At 33.3% G+C, this 21,198-nt stretch overlaps 2 long non-coding RNA genes across 2 annotated transcripts in view; one reads left to right on the top strand and one right to left on the bottom strand.

Moving 5' to 3' along the window:
* LOC141395521 (uncharacterized) overlaps positions 1–4,758 on the bottom strand; it is a 39,518-nt gene extending 34,760 nt beyond the window's left edge. The window contains exon 1 of the long non-coding RNA XR_012410654.1: positions 4,491–4,758. This is a non-coding gene — a long non-coding RNA (uncharacterized lncRNA). The remainder of the gene's footprint in view (positions 1–4,490) is intronic.
* A 6,874-nt stretch (positions 4,759–11,632) lies between these two features.
* On the top strand, positions 11,633–13,837 carry LOC141393419 (uncharacterized). Its single transcript, XR_012410090.1, has 3 exons — positions 11,633–11,718; positions 11,771–11,981; positions 12,051–13,837. It is a non-coding gene; the product is annotated as an uncharacterized lncRNA (long non-coding RNA).
* The last annotated feature ends 7,361 nt before the right edge of the window (positions 13,838–21,198 follow it).

Genomic DNA, 21,198 nt, shown 5'->3' with positions numbered 1-21,198 from the left:
ATTGATATGAGAGAAGTCTCCCCTGTCCCGTCTGGGATGTTTGTGGAACAATTATTAAATTCACACCTTTAAAAGGAAAAAGTACTAATAGAAATCAGTTGTGAAAAAAGATGTTATGCCCGTTTAAAATTTCACTACTTTTACCGTTACAAAACAATAAACCGAAGTGACCCAAACGAACCAAAGTATTTTCGTTGTCCACGGACCCCAACACGATAGAATTGTTGCATCAGAAAGGTTGAATATTTTCCTGGTCATTTATAGATATTTTCCGAAAATGTGCACGGTCTCAATACTGCCTGAAGGAGCGTTGCAATGGTTTTGCGATGTGCTAGAGAGTTCTTGATGTTGGATGTATGATGATGATGTTGGATCGAAAATCTCAATAGTTTAGCTGTTATATGCAAAAAATATCGAAAATATGTGCATAAAAAACTTCAAGTCAAAATCGGGAGGTTCGATTTTCAGCGTAGACATATGGTGCCAGGAATCAAAAACACGACGCACCCACTAAAGGTTTCAAGTCGCCCCGCCTATATGTTATGAATAGACAATAAAAAAGAAAACAGCTCTTGATTTGTTTCTTCTATTCTACAGCTAGTATACATCCTAAAGGGATCTTCTATTCTCGGAAGACATTCTACATAGATCCTAAAGGGGTCCTCTATAAATATAAAACATCTTAAAGGGTTCTTCTAGAGATAGAATACACCCTAAAATTGGTCTTCATTATGTAGAAGATATCATAAAGCGGTATTCTATAGATAGAATACATTCCTATAGGACCCTGTTTACATGTAATATGACCTGGTACTCCATTGATCCATATCGTAACCCTCCTAATACGGATATTCGATGTCTAATATTGTTGATGCTTGTTAAAGCTGAAAACAGATACAACGTTTGATTAAAGTTTTGCGTTGGGCGTCGAGAAAAAAACAACAACAACAGGGCGACGACGATACCAAAGTCCAGCGTTTATCTGTTTGTCGGCATATATTTCAAATGAATTTGAATTTTTCGGCATCATGTCCAACAGTGTAAAAACGGCCAAAACGACACAAAACTTTAATCAAACGTTGTATCTGTTTTCAGCTTAACAGTTAATCCCTGTTAAGAATAAAATTCATAAACTGTCATAATTTTTAAGTATTTACCGAAAATGTGTGGTATTTTGGAACCTCCATTACATTTCGAAAACATTTATTTGACAACTTGCAGTACATGTAGTTATTGCTTTTCGTTTTTTGTTGAACTACTTGGATTATTTTTATATTTATGCATCCTATCTTGTCTTAAATAAGTCGTTCAACTAATAATTTTTGTAAAAGAAACCGACCGATAGATACAGTTAGTCAACTTAATTATTGCAAAACCAAAATTATTACAAAATTTGAAATAAAACATCATTTTATTGATATAAATAAATATAATTTTTGATATTTTTGTTGACAGTATAATTCATACAGATGTTTATTAATATAATAAAATAAAAAACAGCTAAATTTCACTAAACATTTTCTTAAAATTAACAAAAATGAAAACAACTCATTATTTGCACTGTCAACTAAAGAATTGCAAAATCCACAACTTTTCAGTCTTTTACGGTATTTTTCGAAAAGTTGGTTCTAATATTTCGTATGGCCACCTTTGGCATCAAAACAGCTTGTAAACGTATCTGAATTTAATAAATAAGTTTCGTAATGACATATTCCAATAACATTTTTTTGCCATTCTTCTTTATTGCATTTAATTTAGTCCCCCAGGTTAGTGGGCGGCCTATTCCCGACTTTTTCCTTCGGGTGTACGCATGAATTGTCGATGGGGCTAATATTTAGACATTGGAACGGGGTGTAAATGATTTTGGTACAGTTGTATAACAACCAAGTCCTACATAAATTAGATTTATGCTTAGGGGCGTTGTCTTGGTAGTACTTATATTGCAATTTGTTTGAATTTTAAGGGCCAACGGGCCTAAATTTCTTGACGCTTTTGGTGAAATCTTTTCTTAAAACATCTAAATAAACCTCCTATGTCATTGTTTCTTCCAGGTATGGTTTCAGAAGCAATCGTAGCACAACTTCCCTTCTTGTTGGGTTGACCGATAATATACGGATGACGGTCGGTGCTGGGGGATGTTGTGTTCTATTATCTCTCGACCTTGAGAAGGCGTTTGACCGAATTGATCATGCAAAGTTAATAAATAAATTACATCGTTTTTTCAAGTTTTCTACCTCAGCTTGTAAACTTGTTTTTTCTTATTTGTTCGGAAGGAAGCAGTATGTATGTTGTAAAAGTTGTGTTTCTGGTACTCTACCAGTGAGTAGTGGTGTGCCTCAGGGGTCTGTTCTAGGTCCCCTGTTGTTTGTGATGTATGTTAATGATTTGCTGAGTTGTGTTAGTAGTAGGAGTTGTATGTCGTTTGCGTTTGCTGATGATGTGCAGCTTTTGTTCAAGGGAGAGTATGTGTTTATGGATGTTTTGCAGTCGTCGATTGATTTTAATGTTAGTATTTTGGTTAATTGGTTGTCTCGCAATGGACTCTCAATTAATACACAAAAAACTAAAGTGATGTTCTTCGGGAACGTGCAGGATGATTCAATAAATGTTTCCATTTATAGTACGTCTATAAATGTTGTAAGCTCCATGAAGTGTCTTGGTTTGTTTCTTGATAGTGCTTTAGTGTTCGACGTGCATGTTAATTCTTTAGTGTCCAAGGTAAACTTCATTTTAAGGAAGTTATATTGTTTGGATTTAGTTCTGCCTAAGAACATAAGAATTCAATTGGCTCATGCACTCATAATGCCTCATTTTGTGTATTGTATTGAGGTTTTAGGGGGTAGTCGTGGTTTTGTCTTACGAAAGTTAAAACTTCTGTTCAATAAAGTTATGCGCTATGTTTATCATGTTAGATGTCGTGATCATATTTCTCTGTATGTTAAAGAGTTCCTTGGTTGCACATTTGATAATTTTGTGAGTATTAGATCAATGTTATTCTTCTATAAGGTACATAAAATGCAGACACCTTCTACTGTATTAGACCTTTTTACATTCTCCAGATCGGAGAGGAACAAACAAATACAAGTGCCGTGTTTGACTCCATTGTTGGAGAAGTCTTTTCTTGTAAGAGTATCTCGTGTATTTAACACTTTGCCACCAGAGCTTAAGGTATTTAATTCCTCTTTAAATTGTTACAAACGAAAGTTATATGAGCATTTTAATAGCAGTGTAATATAAAATTCATGGTTTGTTATGTTAATTTGTTATCGAACTATAATTGCATGGCTGGTTTAGAACTTTTGCTTTAACATTGTATTCATTTGTTAGATTTATTGTTTTAAGAATCAGATCATTGTTAAATTTAAGTTTTTGAGAGTAGTAAATGTATAGTGGTTTTTGGAACCGATCATGGCCCTATGGGCTAGGTTTTTACATGAGCATAAATAAATAAAAAAAAAAAAAAAAAAAAAAAATTAGTTATGCTTGGTATACAACCCCATACCATTACTGACAGTTTTCCTAACTTTACGGTATGTATTAAATTTTTGTTTTCCATGGCTTTCAAGGGTTTTCCCAATACTTTTTGAGGCCCATTGTGATAGTACAACATAATATTAGTCTCATCAGAAAATATAACGACATCCTAATACTAAAGCTGCCGTGAAAAGTTGTTTATAACAAGTCTGAATAGTTTCTATGTATTGTGGTTGGAAGGCAAAGGTTTTTACCTAATTACTCGTGATGAGTGCTTGTTATTATGCAGCACTCTTCTAACTTTTCCATGTGACACACTTACTCCAAAATCATTTTTAATTGGAAAAAACTATTTTCTGGTGCTGCTTTGGGCTATTTCGTTAATTCTACAGTCAATTCGTGAGGTTACTATTTTGGACCTGCCCTGTATCGCCCTCAGTTTGAACCTGGCTTCTTTCTCGGTGCGGTATATGATGTTGTATACACTTCTTAGCTTACGAGAGGTGATTTTAGGGATTTCTCTTTCGGATTTACCACTATAATAATTGGAATAGACCAACCGAAACCGTCTACCTGACTTTCTCTTTTTCTGAATATACCGCATATGTTACACACACAAAAATTAATTTATAATCAAAAATTATGGATCTACATGTCCACATACCATAAAAGTCTTAAAATCCTTAAATGCAGAAGATCGCGGGGGAAACCCCACGATTTTATTGCACATTAATTCATTTTGCAATTATTAAGTTGACACCACAAAACCCAGGTACCTATCCTTTTTGCCCGTTGTTTTTGTTATTTCCAACCGATTTCTGGATTTATTGGTTTGATGTTGTCATTAACAGGTAAATCAACAGATATTTACAAAAATCCCAACATGATTGAAAGAATTTCTTGTAGAAAATCCTATTTAAACATCAACATTTTTAAAAATCCATCGTTTGCAATAATATAGTTGACTAACTGTAGATAATAGACATCTAAATGTAAACAAATGATTTCTTACCTACCCAGAGTCAAATTCCAATTGGAACATTACTGTTGCGCTCCATTGATGTCGAATGTATCAAGTTGAGTACTGTAGAGTTTGAGATAATCACATTTCCAATTTTGATACTGTGGAGACCAATGATCAAAACTTTTACTTTTATTTGCTTAGGTTTTTCTATCATTCCATAAAAAGAAAAAATAAACAACTGCATATTTATTTATTAGGCTTAACTGGAGTTTAGCCGCTCAGCTCCGATTTTGATGAAATTTTTTTTACAAGTAGATTACACTTCCCTGATCACGAATGTACACATAATTTTTTGGGAAGTATATACTTCCCGAGATATGGGCATTTGAAGTTCCAAAAATTCCCTTGTAAAAAGCCACTTAATGAGAGAAAATTTTTAAATTAGAAAAAAATTGTGTTCACTTGCTCTAGATTTGCTCCTGTCCATAGGAGAAAGTCTTAAATCGCCGGCCGAAGGCCGGCCAATTAAAAAAAAACTGTAAATTAAAAAAAAAAAATTGGGATGAGCGGCTAAACTCCAGTTGCTCCATTTATTATGGGAATTAGTGCTGTTTTACATTTAAGCGACTTGTCTTACGATTTTTTGTCTCCTCTTTGTGGTGGTTATTCTTGTTAGGCAGAGTTGCAAAACATAGTAAGAGAAATTGAAACAAAATTTAGTTTTGCAATGAATTTTGTGCATAAAAAATCATTTAAAGCATAAAATGATTATTTGTTATAAGCATTTTAAAATTTGTATAACATATTTTTATAAAATACCTTCTTTTTACATTAAGTATTTTTAACAAAATTTACACTTGGTACCATGTTACAAAAAAATGCAACCCTGTGTGTGAAATTTACGAAGATGAGCAAAGAGGAGACAAAAAATCGTAAGACAAGTCGCTTAAATGTAAAACAGCACTTAATTAATAAATAAGGCAAACTTTTAAAAACAACTCGAGTTGTGTAGTACCGGAACGAACTAGTTCATTGGAACTATTCCGAGACTGGAACGATCGGAACGATATCCGACCCGTTCGTTCATATAGTTCCTTTCGTTCATCTCGTTCCTTTTGACCATCTCGTTCTATTCGCTCATCTCACACACAAACACACGCATCGTCAATAACAAACAAAATAGAAACAGAATAGAAAAGAACGTATGAATTTCTTTTCTATTTTGTTTGTTATTGATGATGCGTGTGTTTGTGTGTATGTGAAGGGTTTTGCGTTTAACTACGACATGTGTAGGAAAATATAATAGATTTTCAACATAAAAAGTGTGTGTTCCCGTAAAAAAATGCAAAGATTGTAAAATGGCAAAGGAGTAAGAAAACTTAAAGAGCTGGGAGCAGATCATAAATTGCGTCACATATTAATATTATTCCTTTAATAATGAGGTGAAAACTTATCTCTATCAATTACAAAAATTTACAAATATTTGTTACTAGTCTTTAATAAAGCGCGCATAAATTCTATAAAATAAAAATATAAAAATGTGTTTTTATTTGTTTAACATTAAAAGAACGGCGGAGTTTTACACAAAATGATATTTGAACGAACGATTCATCTAAAGGAGCGATTTAAATAAAAAGAACATTTGAGTTAAATGCCAAACGAACGAAGGAACTATATGGAACGAAGGAACGATATTAAGGAACTAGTTCCTTTTGATAAAAGGAACGAGAAAGATCGAACCGTTCAGTGAACTAGATTGCCCAACTCTAAAAACAACTGCATAAAAACGTTCGTGCACGAAGCGATTATCACGGAGCCATAAAAACAACAATTGATTACTGGTTATTTCTGTATACATGGCTTCTCTAATAGAGACGTACAATATCTGACAGCTGTATAAATTTTAAACCGCATTTACATCAACCGCGAGGTTTTAATATTACTGCCATGGTACAATAATTCATAGGTAGGCCAGGTATGTGAATCGCCAAAAAAATACAACCCTGTCCTCTATGGCTTAAAACGTCAAAATTGTTTTGATGAATGATAACGGATGAGTATACAAAGAAGAAGAAGAACGAAATGTTGAAATGAAAACAAAACAGAGTTGAATTTTTTGATCAATAATAAATATCAACTCTGCATGTCAACACAGTTTTGACAGATTAAGCCATAACAAAAAAAAAAAATTGTAATCAGCTGTTAGCTGTGGCCTACCTAAGAATTATTGTACCATGATTACTGAATTTAATTTGGCATTTCCATTAAATATCTGTCAAATATAGCTCTGTTCCAGAACTAAAAAGTTTTTACAATTTTTACCACTTTTACACATTTTGCGTTCCCACACACAAAATTTATATAAAAATCTTTTACGACTTTTACCACTTTATAAAGTACGGGAACAGGCCATATATGACCCATGATGCATTTAATAAGTCCCGGTCCACACAAGCGTGAATTTCATTAAAAAATTAAATTAGTCGTTCTTAGATCGAATTCCATAGGGGTAGTTTACACTATAGGTAAATGTCATATGACATGAAATTTTGCATCGTTATATATGGCCTGTTCCCGTACTTTATAAAGTGGTAAAAGTCGTAAAAGTTGTAAAAGTCGTAAACAATTTTCATATAAATTTTGTGTACGGGAACGCAAAATGTGTAAAAGTGGTAAAAATTGTAAAAACTTTTTAGTTCTGGAACAGAGCTATATTCGCTAATATCTGGCCACGAAGGCTTCTGTATTACGAATAATGAAATAAAATAAAAAAAATAAAAAAATAATATGTGTAATATTGAAGATTTTCCTTACCCCATTTACTCTGTGCATCCACATCAGCAAAAATGTAAAAAAAAAAAAAACTACAGCTTCGTTCCCGTACTTTTTAATGGTAAAACTCGTAAAAGAGAGAACCGCCCAAATTTGTCGTGTAAAAAGTTTTTAAAGAGAGCTCCATTTTTGATTAAAGAGAAGTGAACATTTTACAACTTTTTTGTGTACGGGAATGCTTTTTCGAGTAACATGTGTAAAAATTGTAAAAAATTTTAGTTCTGGAACACAGCTTACGTCTCCACATTGCCTCCGTGGGAAAGTCCCATTTTACATTAGGCGAGTTTACTTGCGGTAATTGTCAGTTTGTAGGTGAGAGAGGGGGCTGAGAGGCAAAGGGTTACCATATGCCTCACCTCTCTCTCCATCAAACTGACAATTGCCGCAAGTAAACTCGCCTAATGTAAATTGGGACAAAATATGGAATGTTTTTATTTCGTGTCATACGACATTGATAGATAGTGTAAACTATATCAATTTAATGATTTTACTCTACCTTCTCCCGCTCCACACTGGAGTAATTTCAATGACATTTTGAGGCATATGATCTTTTTCATTACTTTTGAAAAAAGTAAAACCGGCAAAGGTAGTAAAAGGTGTAAACTGCTCCCACATGAATTGTATTGTGTCTGAAGTAAAGCAACGCTGTTCGAGTAAAAAGTGGTAAAACTTGAAGATTCTTGCACGTAAAGGAACAGAGCTATAATTTCATGAAATTTTTCAGAAATTCACGCTAGTGTGGACCGGGACTAATGTGAACCGAAACTACAACAAAAACACCCATTATTATAAGTCTTCTTTTGTTATAGTTTGGATTTTTCGTACAGATTTATAGAGTTCTGGCTAACGTAAAGTTAAAAGTGATCATTAAGTTTCAAGGAGGGCCTGCTTGGCTTTACCTTCTAATGTGAAACTTACATGGTTTAATAAGAAAGGTTAGCTAAAGCTTTCTGTCAATTTAAATTTTTTCTTTCGACCGTTCCTAAAACGTCAAAACAATATACACAATCTGTGTATGTTTGTGTGCTGTTTGAATAATATGCCAAACAATTTAAAAAACAATAGAATTCAATGATTTTTAATTTTTTTTTTTTTTGAACATTTGAATGGAAGAAATTCGTCAGCTTTGCATTGAAACAAAAATTTTATCATATCCACAACTCGATATGTGGAGAAACCTTGACACTTCATTCATTTTTCACTTTTTTATAAAATGCCCAAAAATGGTATTGCTTTTGTGTTTACTAATTTTGACGTTTTAGGAATTCAGGAAAAGCAAGGGTTCTGTAGATTATTTTCATTTAAATCTACCTCTTTACTTATACCATGGAAAATTATACTTTTAATGCCTACTGTGAATTGCTTGTTTACCTTTTGCATGTAATTTTATTCACAATAATGCATTTTGACAACTAATGTGATAATCAGCTGTTTTTGCCGTTGTACCTGTATTTTTGTGCCATGGTTGCTGGACAGTTTGACATTTATCGATATTTCCGAAAAATCGACAGTCAAAACCATGGTGGAATAATATGGTGTTACATTGATAACAATAATCGGACAAGTTGCCAGACCAGACGTGAAAATTGGTGAACAAATGTTGACGTTTTGTGTAGTAAATGGCGCGATTATGTTTATCGATGTAACACCTTCTTATTCCGCCATGATCAAAACTGATCGTGTGTACCCCGCTTATGCTTACTTTACACGATATTTCTTTTACATATGGGTTGTCACTTTTTATATACAATATGTATACGCAAAGTGAGAACACATATGTAAAAAAACATGTCGTGTGAAGTAATCATTAAACCATACAAAACTACATCATGATTATACCCCGGTTACGCGTAACCATAGTCCCGGTCCACACTAGAGCGATTTCATTGAAAAAAATTCATGAAATTAGATATTCTTAGATCGAGTTCCCCATTACTCCCGGGCCACACTACAGTAATTTCACTGAAATTTTGATATGAAATTATGCGTCTCTAGATCGACGTCCATAGTAGAGTAAAATCATAAAATTGCGGTAGTGGGTAATTCGATTTAAGAACACCTAATTTCATGAAATTTTTTAATGAAATTCACGCTAGTGTGGACCGGGGCTTACATAAATTTCATGATTTTACTCTACTATGAAACTAGATCTATAGACGCATAATTTCATGCATTTTTTTCAATGAAATCACTCTAGTGTGGACCGGGACATAGCGCGAACGCCAAATAAATCCTCATGAAGTGGGTTAATGCTTGGTTTACATTTACGAAATCCACTCGATTTCAACTGTCAAATACATCGGTTAAACGTCAAATGAGGTCTCATCTGGATTTCATTTGACGGCTTATCTTTCCTTTACCGACCACCTCAGAAAATTATGAAAAAATTAAATTAAATTATTATTATATCAAAAAATTATTTTTATCCCGATTCCAACCATGTATTGCTTTTGTGGCAAAAACTTATACTTCCCGAGATATGGGCCTCCAAAGTTCCACAAAGGTCCTAGTATAAAATGTTGGCAAACCACCGCAGAAAATTATTAAGAAATTACCACAGATAGTACGTTTTACATTGAATCCAGCAATGCGCTGCCTTTGTTACGGAAATGTATACTTCCCGAGATATGAGCCTCCAAAGTTCCATAAAGGCCCTAGTCTGAAATGTTGGTAAACCACCGCAGAAAATTATGAAAAAATTACCACAGATAGTAATTTTTACACCGAATCCAACTATGTATTGCCTTTGTTGCGGAAATGTATACTTCCCGAGATATGGGTACTCAAAGTTCCACAAAGGCCCTAGTCTAAAATCTTAGCAAACCACGGCAGAAAATTATAAAAAAATTACCCCAGATAGAGTTTTTTATCTAGATTCCAACGATATATTGTTTTTGTTACGCTAATGTATGCTTCCCGAGATATGGGCCTCCAAAGTTCCACAAAGGCCCTAACCTATTATTTTGGCAAAACAACGCGAAAAATTATGAAAAAATTATCACAGATAGTGCTTCTTATTTTGATTCCATCGATGTATTTTTTTGTTGCGGAAATGTATACTTCCCGAGATATGGTTCTCCAAAGTTCCACAAAGGCCCTAGTCTAAAATCTTGGCAAACTACGGCAGAAAATTATGAAAAAATTACCACCGATAATGCTTTTTATCTTGATTCCAACGATGTATTGTTTTTGTTACTGTTGGCTATTTAAAGAACAATGTGTAATTTAAAAGAAAATGTTGTTCCCGTTCCCGAGATTTGCACCTGTCCATAGGAAAATATATTTAATTGAAAAAAATTTGTTTCCGTTCTCAAAATTTGCACCTATCCATAGGAGAAAGTCTTAAATCCCCGGCCGAAGGTCGGCTATTTAAAGAAAAATATGTCATTTAGAAGAAAATGTTGTTCCCGTTCCCGAGATTTGCACCTGCCCTTGCCGAAGGCCGGCTGTTTAAAGAAAAATATGTAATTTAAAAGAAAATGTTCCCGTTCCCGAGATTTGCACCTGTCCATAGGAGAAAGTCTTAGTCAGTTCTTTCACTGAGAGCTTGCAAATTCTTGCTGGACAAATTTCATCTAGCAAGGACTTGCACTCTTCTTCTTCCTGAAAACAATCAATCATCTGTTTTAAAATTTTCGTTGATTTATGTTTGTGAAAATTAAAAACATTTTTATTGTGGAAATAGCAAGCCTAATTGTATTGCTTTTTTGGAGAACAATGTTGCAAAGTTGGAAAATCCTTTTTTGGGACATTTTCTTTTTTATTTTTAATAAAATACAACATTTTTGCTTCCTTTGGTTCCTTCATTGGCGGACAAATTGTTCTGTTTTGGCAAGTCAGCTGATTGCTTGCTGGTTTCTGGGAAGTTGTCTGTTTAGTCCCGGGCCACACTACAGTAATTTCACTGAAATTTTGATATGAAATTATGCGTCTCTAGATCGACGTCCATAGTAGAGTAAAATCATGAAATTGCTGTAATGGGGAATTCGGCCTAAGAACACCTAATTTCATGAAATTTTTTAATGAAATTTACTCTAGTGTGGACCTAGACTTACTTTTTACAATTTTCTAGCGAAAGAGAATAAAAACTCCTTACTCTCTGAGAAAGTTCCTGCTGGTCAATTTTTGCTGGGAAAGTAACCAGACAGACCAAATTTTGCAATGACTTCCCTGTAGGAAGTGTAGGGTCATGTGTTGACATGTCGCCACTTTGTCTACTAATATGGTGACAAAGTCAACACTTTGTCACCAGGTTGTCAACTATTGATACCTTTACCTTAATAAGAAGAAGCATTGTGTATATTGACAGATGATAGCCCAACGAAGCATCCTTTTTTAATTTTCTTAATTGTTTGGCGTAAAATAATGTTTGCGGTTGGTGAAAAAAGTGTTTTTGTAAAAATCAATAAAATATCGTGAAAACTTAAAGCATATAATTTCAATAACAAGTATGAGCAAAAGAAAATATAAAAGACATGTGAATAATAAACAATTCTATAGCAAAGTACGAATTCTGAGGCAACTAACAACACTTGTGGTGAAATTTGGACAATTAGACATTATGTGGAACCTTTAGAGAAGATTGTGGAGCCTGGAGCCGTCTCGCTGGAAATGCTGAATGCAACTAAACATAATAATGAATTACAATGTTGAAGAATTATTTGGCAAAAATCGATTGTGAGATTTTTCCAATGTTATACAGCAGTAATAGGCAAGCAAATTTAAGGACATATTTTTTATTTATGTTTATTTAAACATGTTCATTATTTTCAATTCCTAGATGTTATATCAACATTCAGCGAATCGCCTGATAAAACGTTAAGTGCAACAGAAGAAGAACTACTTTAAGCGGACAAGTCATTGGTGCGACTTGGCCAAGAAAATAAAACGAAAACGTTTTTTATTATTTATATGTTAAAATGTTTGAGCAGCCTTGAAAACATTGCTTATGTGGAATCTTTGGCATAGCCATTTAAAAAGATAAAGATACTGTAATACCATGGTAGAATGATAAAAGGTAATATCATGCTAACAGCTGATAAAATTTTTTTCATATTTTGAATTTGAAGTACATTCATTGCCAAACAGATTCTGACAAATATTTGTTGTACATACATACACACATATATAGAAATGTAAATACGTCAGTAATCTTTTAAATCGAATTGAAAATTTGAAATCAAAGTCAAAAGAAAATAAGACCTTAGCAATATCTTAAACGTTGTTCTGCATTTTGGATTACACTAATATGAAGAACAATCGGGGACGATTCGCGCTTTGTGTCCTAAGAAGGTGCTCAACATTTGCAGGATATGGAATTGGGTTTAAAAATTCATGTTAAGAATAGCTGTTACTGCCCATCATCAATTCGCTATCCGGGAGGAATAGGAAACACGCAACTTCAATTAAATCGTGGCGCGACTTTAAGCTAATTGTGGACGTTGAATATTTGCTAATTGTTTTTAGGCATCTTGGAACCTAAAACACCAAAATGTGTATTCTATTCACTAAAATCTCACATTTTTCAACATTATATGTAGATTCTGCACATATAAACAGCTCGAGCTTTTTTATAAAGATGTATATTATTATAAATAAATAGGGTGCCACCGTGGTGCAATGGTATGCACACCCGCCTTGCACGCAGAAGGTCGGTGGTTCGATTCCCCGGCCAGGCAACACCAAACATTTTTCAACGGTGGCAAAATACCCCTCAGTAATGTTGGCGACATTTCCTGAGTATTTCAGCCTTGAAAAACTTCTCTACAAGTGGTGTCTTAGGACACGCCGTTCGGACTCGGCGATAAACAGTAGGTCCCATATCATTGAGCTAATATGAATCGGGGTGCACTCATTGATATGAGAGAAGTCTCCCTTGTCCCGTATGGGATGTTGTGGAACAATGTTTTTTTTTTATATTATTATAAATTAAACTTTATTTTGTTTGAATAAAATATTGTTGGAAAAGTCGTTGATTTAGATTTTGCTTTTAATCTAGTAAGGTCTTGTGCACGTGTATTTCTACCAGTCTCAAATACAGGTTTTAATCCACAAAACTGGACCTCCTATTTTCACAATGTTCTACAATTTAGACCTGTGAACAAAGAACAATATTTTAAATGATTTCATCTTCGAAGCATGCATCTACATACACAAGCAGGAACACATCGTAAAGGAGTTTTCAAATATAAAATCAGATTTGCGGCAAGACAATTGAATCTGAAAGTCGCAAGCATGCCAAAGCTTCCTCCAAATGGTGTAGAAATACATATATTTTTCTTTTGTTTTGAAATACATATTTGGATTAATAATTTTTATTGCTGGTATTTTCAAAGAATAAATTCAAACAATTATATTTGTTTTTGTTATTAAATGTCATATATTTTTTGTTTGTTTTGTATTTGACACGGTAACGTACAGGTGTACAGAGTTGCATTTACATACATTTTTGAGTTGATACTACCTTTTATCATTTTACCATGCTGTAATACGCAATTTGTACATTTTTAGCATTTTCAATATTATTTGTTTTATTCTTTAATGAAATACCTATAGTATTTAAACAAATGTGTAGCTCCATCTTCTTACTAAACGTACTATATAGCTGTTTTATCTATGAAAAGCTTCAAATAAGCTAAAAAATTTAGTATTGAAAATCTGGTACTATTGACTCACTACCTCCAATGTCTATACTGACTCACTACCTCCATTGTCTATACTGACTTACTACCTCCAATGTCTATACTGACTCACTACCTCCAATGTCAACACATGGTTCCTCAGGAACTACTGACTTACTATTGACATACTAGTTCCATTGTCAGTACTGACTTTCGAATGACACGTTCATACAAAATGTCTATAGGAAATTACATTGGTTGTCTACAGTTTGTCAGTAGTACTGTTGACAATGTCAGTAGTAAGTCAGTATAGATTCACTATTGACATTTCCTACAGGGTTGCTTTTAAATAAAAAAGTCCCGGGCCACACTACAGTAATTTCACTGAAATTTTGATATGAAATTATGCGTCTCTAGATCAACGTCTATAGTAGAGTAAAATCATAAAATTGCTGTAGTGGGGAATTCGATTTAAGAACACCTAATTTCATGAAATTTTTTTAATGAAATTCCCGCTAGTGTGGACCGGGACAAATGAAGCACACATTTGAAATAACGGTAAATTTTAGCATGTACACCATTTTCAAAATTCACAAAAAGGAATCGACAATTGTTTATATATAAGGTGTATTTGTTTAAATTTTGTTAGACTAATGCTATGTTTACATTTACGAAATCCACTCGATTTCAACTGTCAAATCCATAGGTTAAACGTCAAATGAAATCCAATGGATTTCATATGAGATTTCATTTGACGTTTGAGCTATGGAATTGACAGATGAAATCGAGTGGATTTCGTAAATGTAAACTTAGCATAAGTAATTGGCGATTACTTTTTGTGTTTTGTTAATATGAAACAGGTGTTATTTTAGCTTTCATTTTGCATCATATTTTCTTGAATTTTGAAAATGGTATACATGCTGAAATTTACCGTTATTTCAAATGTGGGCTTTATTTTTTATTTAAAAGCAATCATTGAAAAACGGTAAAACAAATCGCGGAGATTGGTAAATTGTTTTATGGCTGTGAAAAAGGGTCATTACCCTTGAATATTGTCCAAAAACTTAAAGAGTGGGGATTGATCCCCATGGAGGGTCGATTGAATTGTAAGAAGGGACGTATTATGAAATTATGTCCCGTTCCTGAGTGTGATGGATGGGCATGGAGGTAGGTAATATATTTATAAGGTTTTAGGTTTTATTAATGTTTGTTCTTTTTAGGTGTCGCGTAACATACCTGAAGAAATGGCAGATGCAATCTAAAGAGTTCCTTCCGGAAAGGAACTTTCTTTGACAATTCGCATTTGTCCATATATCAGATACTTGTCTTCGTTTTTATGTGGACGAAACGAAGTGGAAGTTTAGGAGAAATAATGGAGGAAATATCGATCGGGTACCGGGCCGCGGTCGACTGGAATTATTTTTGCCGTGAAGTTTGCGTGTACAGCGTATTTCAAACTTAAATTCAGATTGGCGGCCCCTGTATTATAGTTGAGATAGACGTATCGAAGGTGGGGAAAAGGAAGTATCACCGTGGTCACGCAGTTGAGGGGCAGTGGGTTTTTGGAGGGGTGGAACGTAGATCCAATAGATGCTTCATTGTTCCCGTGGAAACCCGGACTCGAGAGACTCTACTGCCCCTTATACAAAAATACATTAAACCGGGAACCATCATAATATCCGATAGTTGGAGGGTAAGTTTAGAATTATGTGTATGTATAGTTACATAATATGTAACTATATATATACATACTTCTAATAATAATGTATATACTCGTATATAATAATATATTAATATTTTTTTATAGGCATATGGCAGCATAGAGAATGAAGGTTATACTCACTATAGCGTTAATCATTCCGTCAGTTTTGTTGATCCACTAACTACTGGCCATCACACCAATACAATAGAGGGGTTATGGCGCCACTTAAAAAGATCAATTCCTGAATATAACCGTCGGAAACATTTTTTCAACGGTTATATTTAGAAGTTCATCTTTTTAAGATGGTGCCGAGCTAATGAGAAGAATCCATTATTGGAATTTCTTAAGTTCGCGGGTGATCTGAGGGGAGTGAAGAAGAGAGTGAAGGGAGAGGAGTTGATAGATATTTGATATATATATATATATATATATATATATATATATATATATAGTGTTGATGTTGTGCTTTATAGTATGTACACCTGCCTTCGTAACTGTGATAATTACCCTCAGTGTAATGCGTCTACATTTTGTGAGTGATAAAAAGTAGGTTCCATGTTAGTGATGTATTATGTATATTACATATAATTTTGTTTAAGTATATTGATAACAATACAATAATATATTTAACATATGTTACAATAAATTGTTTGGATATGTGTACTATTGTTATTGTTTTTAAGTTGGATGAATAAAAAATTTTGATATGTTGAAAAATTATATAATTAATGTTTCATTTTTAGAAAAGTTGATTAAATTGGGATTGTACTTTTTGTGAAAAATTGTTCATATTATTTTGCGATGGTTTGCCAGTATTATAAATGAGGAACTTTGGAGGCCCATATCTTGGGAAGTATACATTACTGCAACAAAAAAATACATCGTTGGAATCAATATAAAAAGCAATATCTGTGATAATTTTTTCATAATTTTTCGCGGTGTTTTGCCAAAATAATAGGTTATGGCCTTTGTGGAACTTTGGAGGCGCATATCTCGGAAAGTATACATTACCGTAACAAAAACAATACCTTGTTGGAATCTGGATAAAAAGCACTATCTGTGGTAATTTTTTATAATTTTTGCCGTGGTTTGCCAAGATTTTAGACTAGGGCCTTTGTGTAACTTTGGAGACACATATCTCGGGAAGTATACATTTTCGCAACAAAAGCAATACATAGTTGGATTTGGTGTAAAAAGTCCTATCTGTGTTAATTTTTTCATAATTTTCTGCCGTAGTTTGTCAAGATTTTAGACTAGGGACATTATGGCCCTTTGGAGACCCATATCTCGGGAAGTATACATTTACACAACAAAACCAATACATCGTTGGATTCGGTATAAAAAGTACTATCTGTGGTAATTTTTTAATAATTTTCTACGGTGGTTTGCCAACATTTTAGACTAGGGCCTTTATGGAACTTTGGAGGCCTATATCGCGTGAAGTATACATTTCTGTAACAAAAGCAGCTCATTGTTGGAATCTTGATAAAAATCACTATCTGTGGTATTTTTTCATAATTTTCTGCCGTGGTTTGTCAACATTTTAGACTAGGGCCTCTATGGAACTTTGGAGACCCATATCTCGGAAAGTATATATTTCTGTAACAAAAGCAGCGCACTGTTGGAATCTTGATAAAAAGCACTATGTGTGTTCGTTTACTCAACATTTTGTACAAATTTGTACAAGTTCAGTAACTTCTTGTAATCGGGTAAGGTCTTTTGCATTGTACTGTAGAGTAAACGAACAACATCCAGTAACAGATAGTACTTTTGAGTAAACGAACACACATACTATCTGTGGTAATTTTTTCATAATTTTCTGCCGTGGTTTGCAAACATTTTAGACTAGTACTATGTTTACATTTACGAAATCCACTCGATTTCGTCTGTCCATTTCTTTTGTGTATATGTCAAATGAAAACTCATCTGAAATCGATTGGATTTCATTTGACGTTTGAGCAATAAAATTGACAGTTGAAATCAAGTGGATTTCGTAAATGTAAACATAGTGTAGACCTTTATGGAACTTTGGAGGCCCATATCTCGGGAAGTATACATTTTCGCAACAGAAGCAATACATCGTTGGATTCGGGATAAAAAGCACTATCTGTGGTATTTTTTTCATAATTTTCGGTGGTGGGTCGGTAAAGGAAAGGAGTTCCAGTACGTTTATATATAACCAGTTCTAACAAACCCACTGGGTTTTAAATGTCAATTCCATTACATATACGTCAAACAAATCCTGATAATGAAAGTTATAGCTCATTTAGACTAGCCATAAATCCTCGACTGGATTTAATAAATCCAGTACAAATCTCATTGCATTTAGATATACATTTTGGAGGATTTAAATGGCAGTCAGCTGATTTTTGTTCATAGCACAATTACCAAGGTAGATGCATCAGCCCATCTGATCGAATTTGAAACGTAAAAAAAAAATTTTTTGTAAATTGAATTCGTCTCAAAAAACATACGTCAAATTAAAAATTTATTGTTTAATACTGAAAATGGTCACACATTATGCTACTAATGCTTAAGGGCTGTTTACACCATATATCAATGTCATATGAGCTGTCATTTCTTTCACGCATTCGACATTCTCTATGTTTGTCAAAATTGACGTCATCCATACAACTTTCAATTTGTGCGTTCATACCTACAAGTGTTATTTTCGTATGACATAACCTATAAATATAAAAACAGCTGTTTTTGTCATTGTTTACATTTATTGTTGAGTTGCAAATTTGCGCAAATTTTAATTTTGGTTGAAGGAAAATGAATATCTAGCATGTTTGTTGTGGTAGAATAGGTTTTTGGGGTTATAGAGGCATTTATGTTTTCGCCACAAAGCAATCATTTCCAAGACTGCTTCTTTCGACCAATCGATCTGAAAATGACATTATAAACACCCTTTGTTTACTTTTATAAATATTTAAATATACATAACTTTCCATTTTCTTTTTTTAAAGATGTTGTTTTTCATTTTCTTTTTTGAGAATGCCAGAAAACAGCTGATAAATTTATGTTTACATACAAGAATGCCGTATCAAATAGAGCGCTCCCTAAATGAAAAATTTACATATGAGTTGCCAAATCATTTTGATAGATGAAAATTTTCATAGTGGTCACACTATGTGTACAACATTCGCACACTATGTGTACAACATCTCATACGACATTGATAGATGGTGTAAACAACCCTTTAGTAAAGAGCAAATAAAGAATTATTTTATCACAGTTTGCCCATCTAAAATAAATAAACGAATTATTTTATCGTTTAGCCATCGTAAATATTAGTCTTGGTTGATTAAAATCAACTTTGTACATCAAAACAAATTTAATTTTTCCACCTTGTTTACAAATTTTTACATTTTAAATTATTTTAGAGTAGCAATTCACCGATGCATCTACCTTGTTTCTTGTGCCAGCTTGCAACTTTTTGTATTTTCTAGCAACATGTTGCAAAAAACAGAGTTGTATACGAGGATTTATGCCAGATTTAAAACAAATCCACTCAATACGAGGATTTATTTTTGTATGGGAAATCTGGTAGATTTTTGCTGGATTTAGCAAATAAAACCTGATAATGTGCTAAATCCGGCTAATGATGTCATATCTAAATGGCATATTAACCCCGCAAAAAGCTATAGTATAAAGAGCATATAACCCGGCAAAAACTCGAATGTAACCGTATTATTATTTATTTTGCGTTTACAAATGACAGGACAGTTGACTTCATGTATTGATTGTCAAAATCCCACAACTTGCCTGTGTGACGAAGGCGTCCCGACAACTGCAAAAACAGTTGTAACATTTTGAATGAAAATCGTCGATTTCTTTTTGTTTTCCGTTCACATATTTTCTTTTTGCTCATGTTCTTTTGTTTTCAACACATTTCAATTATTGTCTCACTTATTTTTACAAAAATGTCAAAAATTTGTCTTCCCTACTGTCTGTGAAAAAATGATGGGCAGCTGGGAGACAAACGACAAATTTATGTATGTGTTAGTAAATCAGATTTGTATTTGAAGACAAACTGTCTGGTGTAAACGCCTAGTTATTCACAAAAACTAAAATCGAAAAAGAGAATACAGAAGAACAGTGTGATAAAGTTTATATTGGGACAATCAAAGTAAGCCTAAACACAAGAATAGCAGAACACAACGCGGATATACAAAAAGGTAATGGGGTTTCTACACGGTATGTTTTTTACATATTCATGCATAGCAACTGTCCCTTTTTTCGCCCATATGTAATTCCTTCTGCACGGCAAAATTTTATTTTTCATTCGTTTTCTGTTGTTTTCTTTATTTATATCGCGTACAAACAAAACAGCTGTTTACCTTTGGTTGTACAGACGAGAATAGAGCGCGTTCTATTCGAAAAATATACATATGCATGGACATAACACTTTGATGCATAGAAATGGTTCACACCATGTGTACAAAATTCAGATTTGTATAAAGTGACAGTTGGTATGCACAAATATGTAAAATACATGCCGTGTAGAACACACTTAAACAATCAACAGCTTTAACACACATAGCTAAAAGTCAATATTTTTGACAAGGAGAGAATGGAGAGATACAAGTTGGAGAGCATAAGAATCCAACAAAAGATGAAATGTGCAATAAACAGAAAAGAAGACAAAGACAACACAAATGCAATTTATACCATAGCTATCTTTTAGTTGTTTTTTCGTCTATGATACAATAGCATTAATAAAGCTCTGTGATTTATTTACATTAATTTTAATTATTTTTGCATTTATATTGATTAGTTTAATAGTAGTGTTTTTTTATTGAAACTTTATTTATTTATTTATTCATTCATTGCGATTAAAGCTTTTAAGCCAATAAACATCGCAATGCGCAAAACTACTACAAAATCATATTCTGCATAACAAAAAAATTTAAAACTATTATTAAGTAATTAAAAAATTAAGTAATTAACAAATTTTAAGCAAAAACAAAATATAGTATAGGCTCCCCAGCATGGCACAATTACACAGGTAGTGGCATCGTAAAATTTCGAATATGTTATGTCAAAACTTTCTTTATGTTGTTGGGGAAATTACAACAAAAATATTTTTTTTATAAAGGGATTTGACTTTTCATATTCGATCAGCTGGTGTGATACCACTACCTGGTAGTTCTGCCATGCTCCCCAGCCACCATGGTACAAATACACAGGTAGCCGCATCGGCAATTGTTGGTAACATAAGATGTCAAAATTTGACATCAATTCAAAGCAATTGACACATTATGTTACCATCAGCTGGCTTGATAATGCTACCTGTATTATTGTACCATGCCAGCCACAAATAAATAAATACATATGTAAATGCGGTTTAAAATTTATACAGCTGTCAGATATTGTACGGCTCTATTAAAGAAGCCATGTATACAGATATAACCAGTATCAATTGTTGTTTTTAAATGGCTCCGTGATAATCGCTTCGTGCACGAACGTTTTTATGCAGTTGTTTTTAAAAGTTCGCCCTATTCATTAATTTCCATAATAATTAAATATGCAGTTGTTCGTTTTTTCTTTTTATGAAATGATAGAAAAACCTAAGCAAATAAAAGTAAAAGTTTTGATCATTG

Source organism: Musca autumnalis, unplaced genomic scaffold (genome assembly GCF_047663935.1).
Source record: "Musca autumnalis isolate F117 unplaced genomic scaffold, ASM4766393v1 scaffold_2, whole genome shotgun sequence".
Classification (NCBI taxonomy): domain Eukaryota; kingdom Metazoa; phylum Arthropoda; class Insecta; order Diptera; family Muscidae; genus Musca; species Musca autumnalis.
The sequence above is the reverse complement of the archived record's forward strand: the minus strand, read 5'-3'. Positions and strand labels throughout refer to the sequence as shown.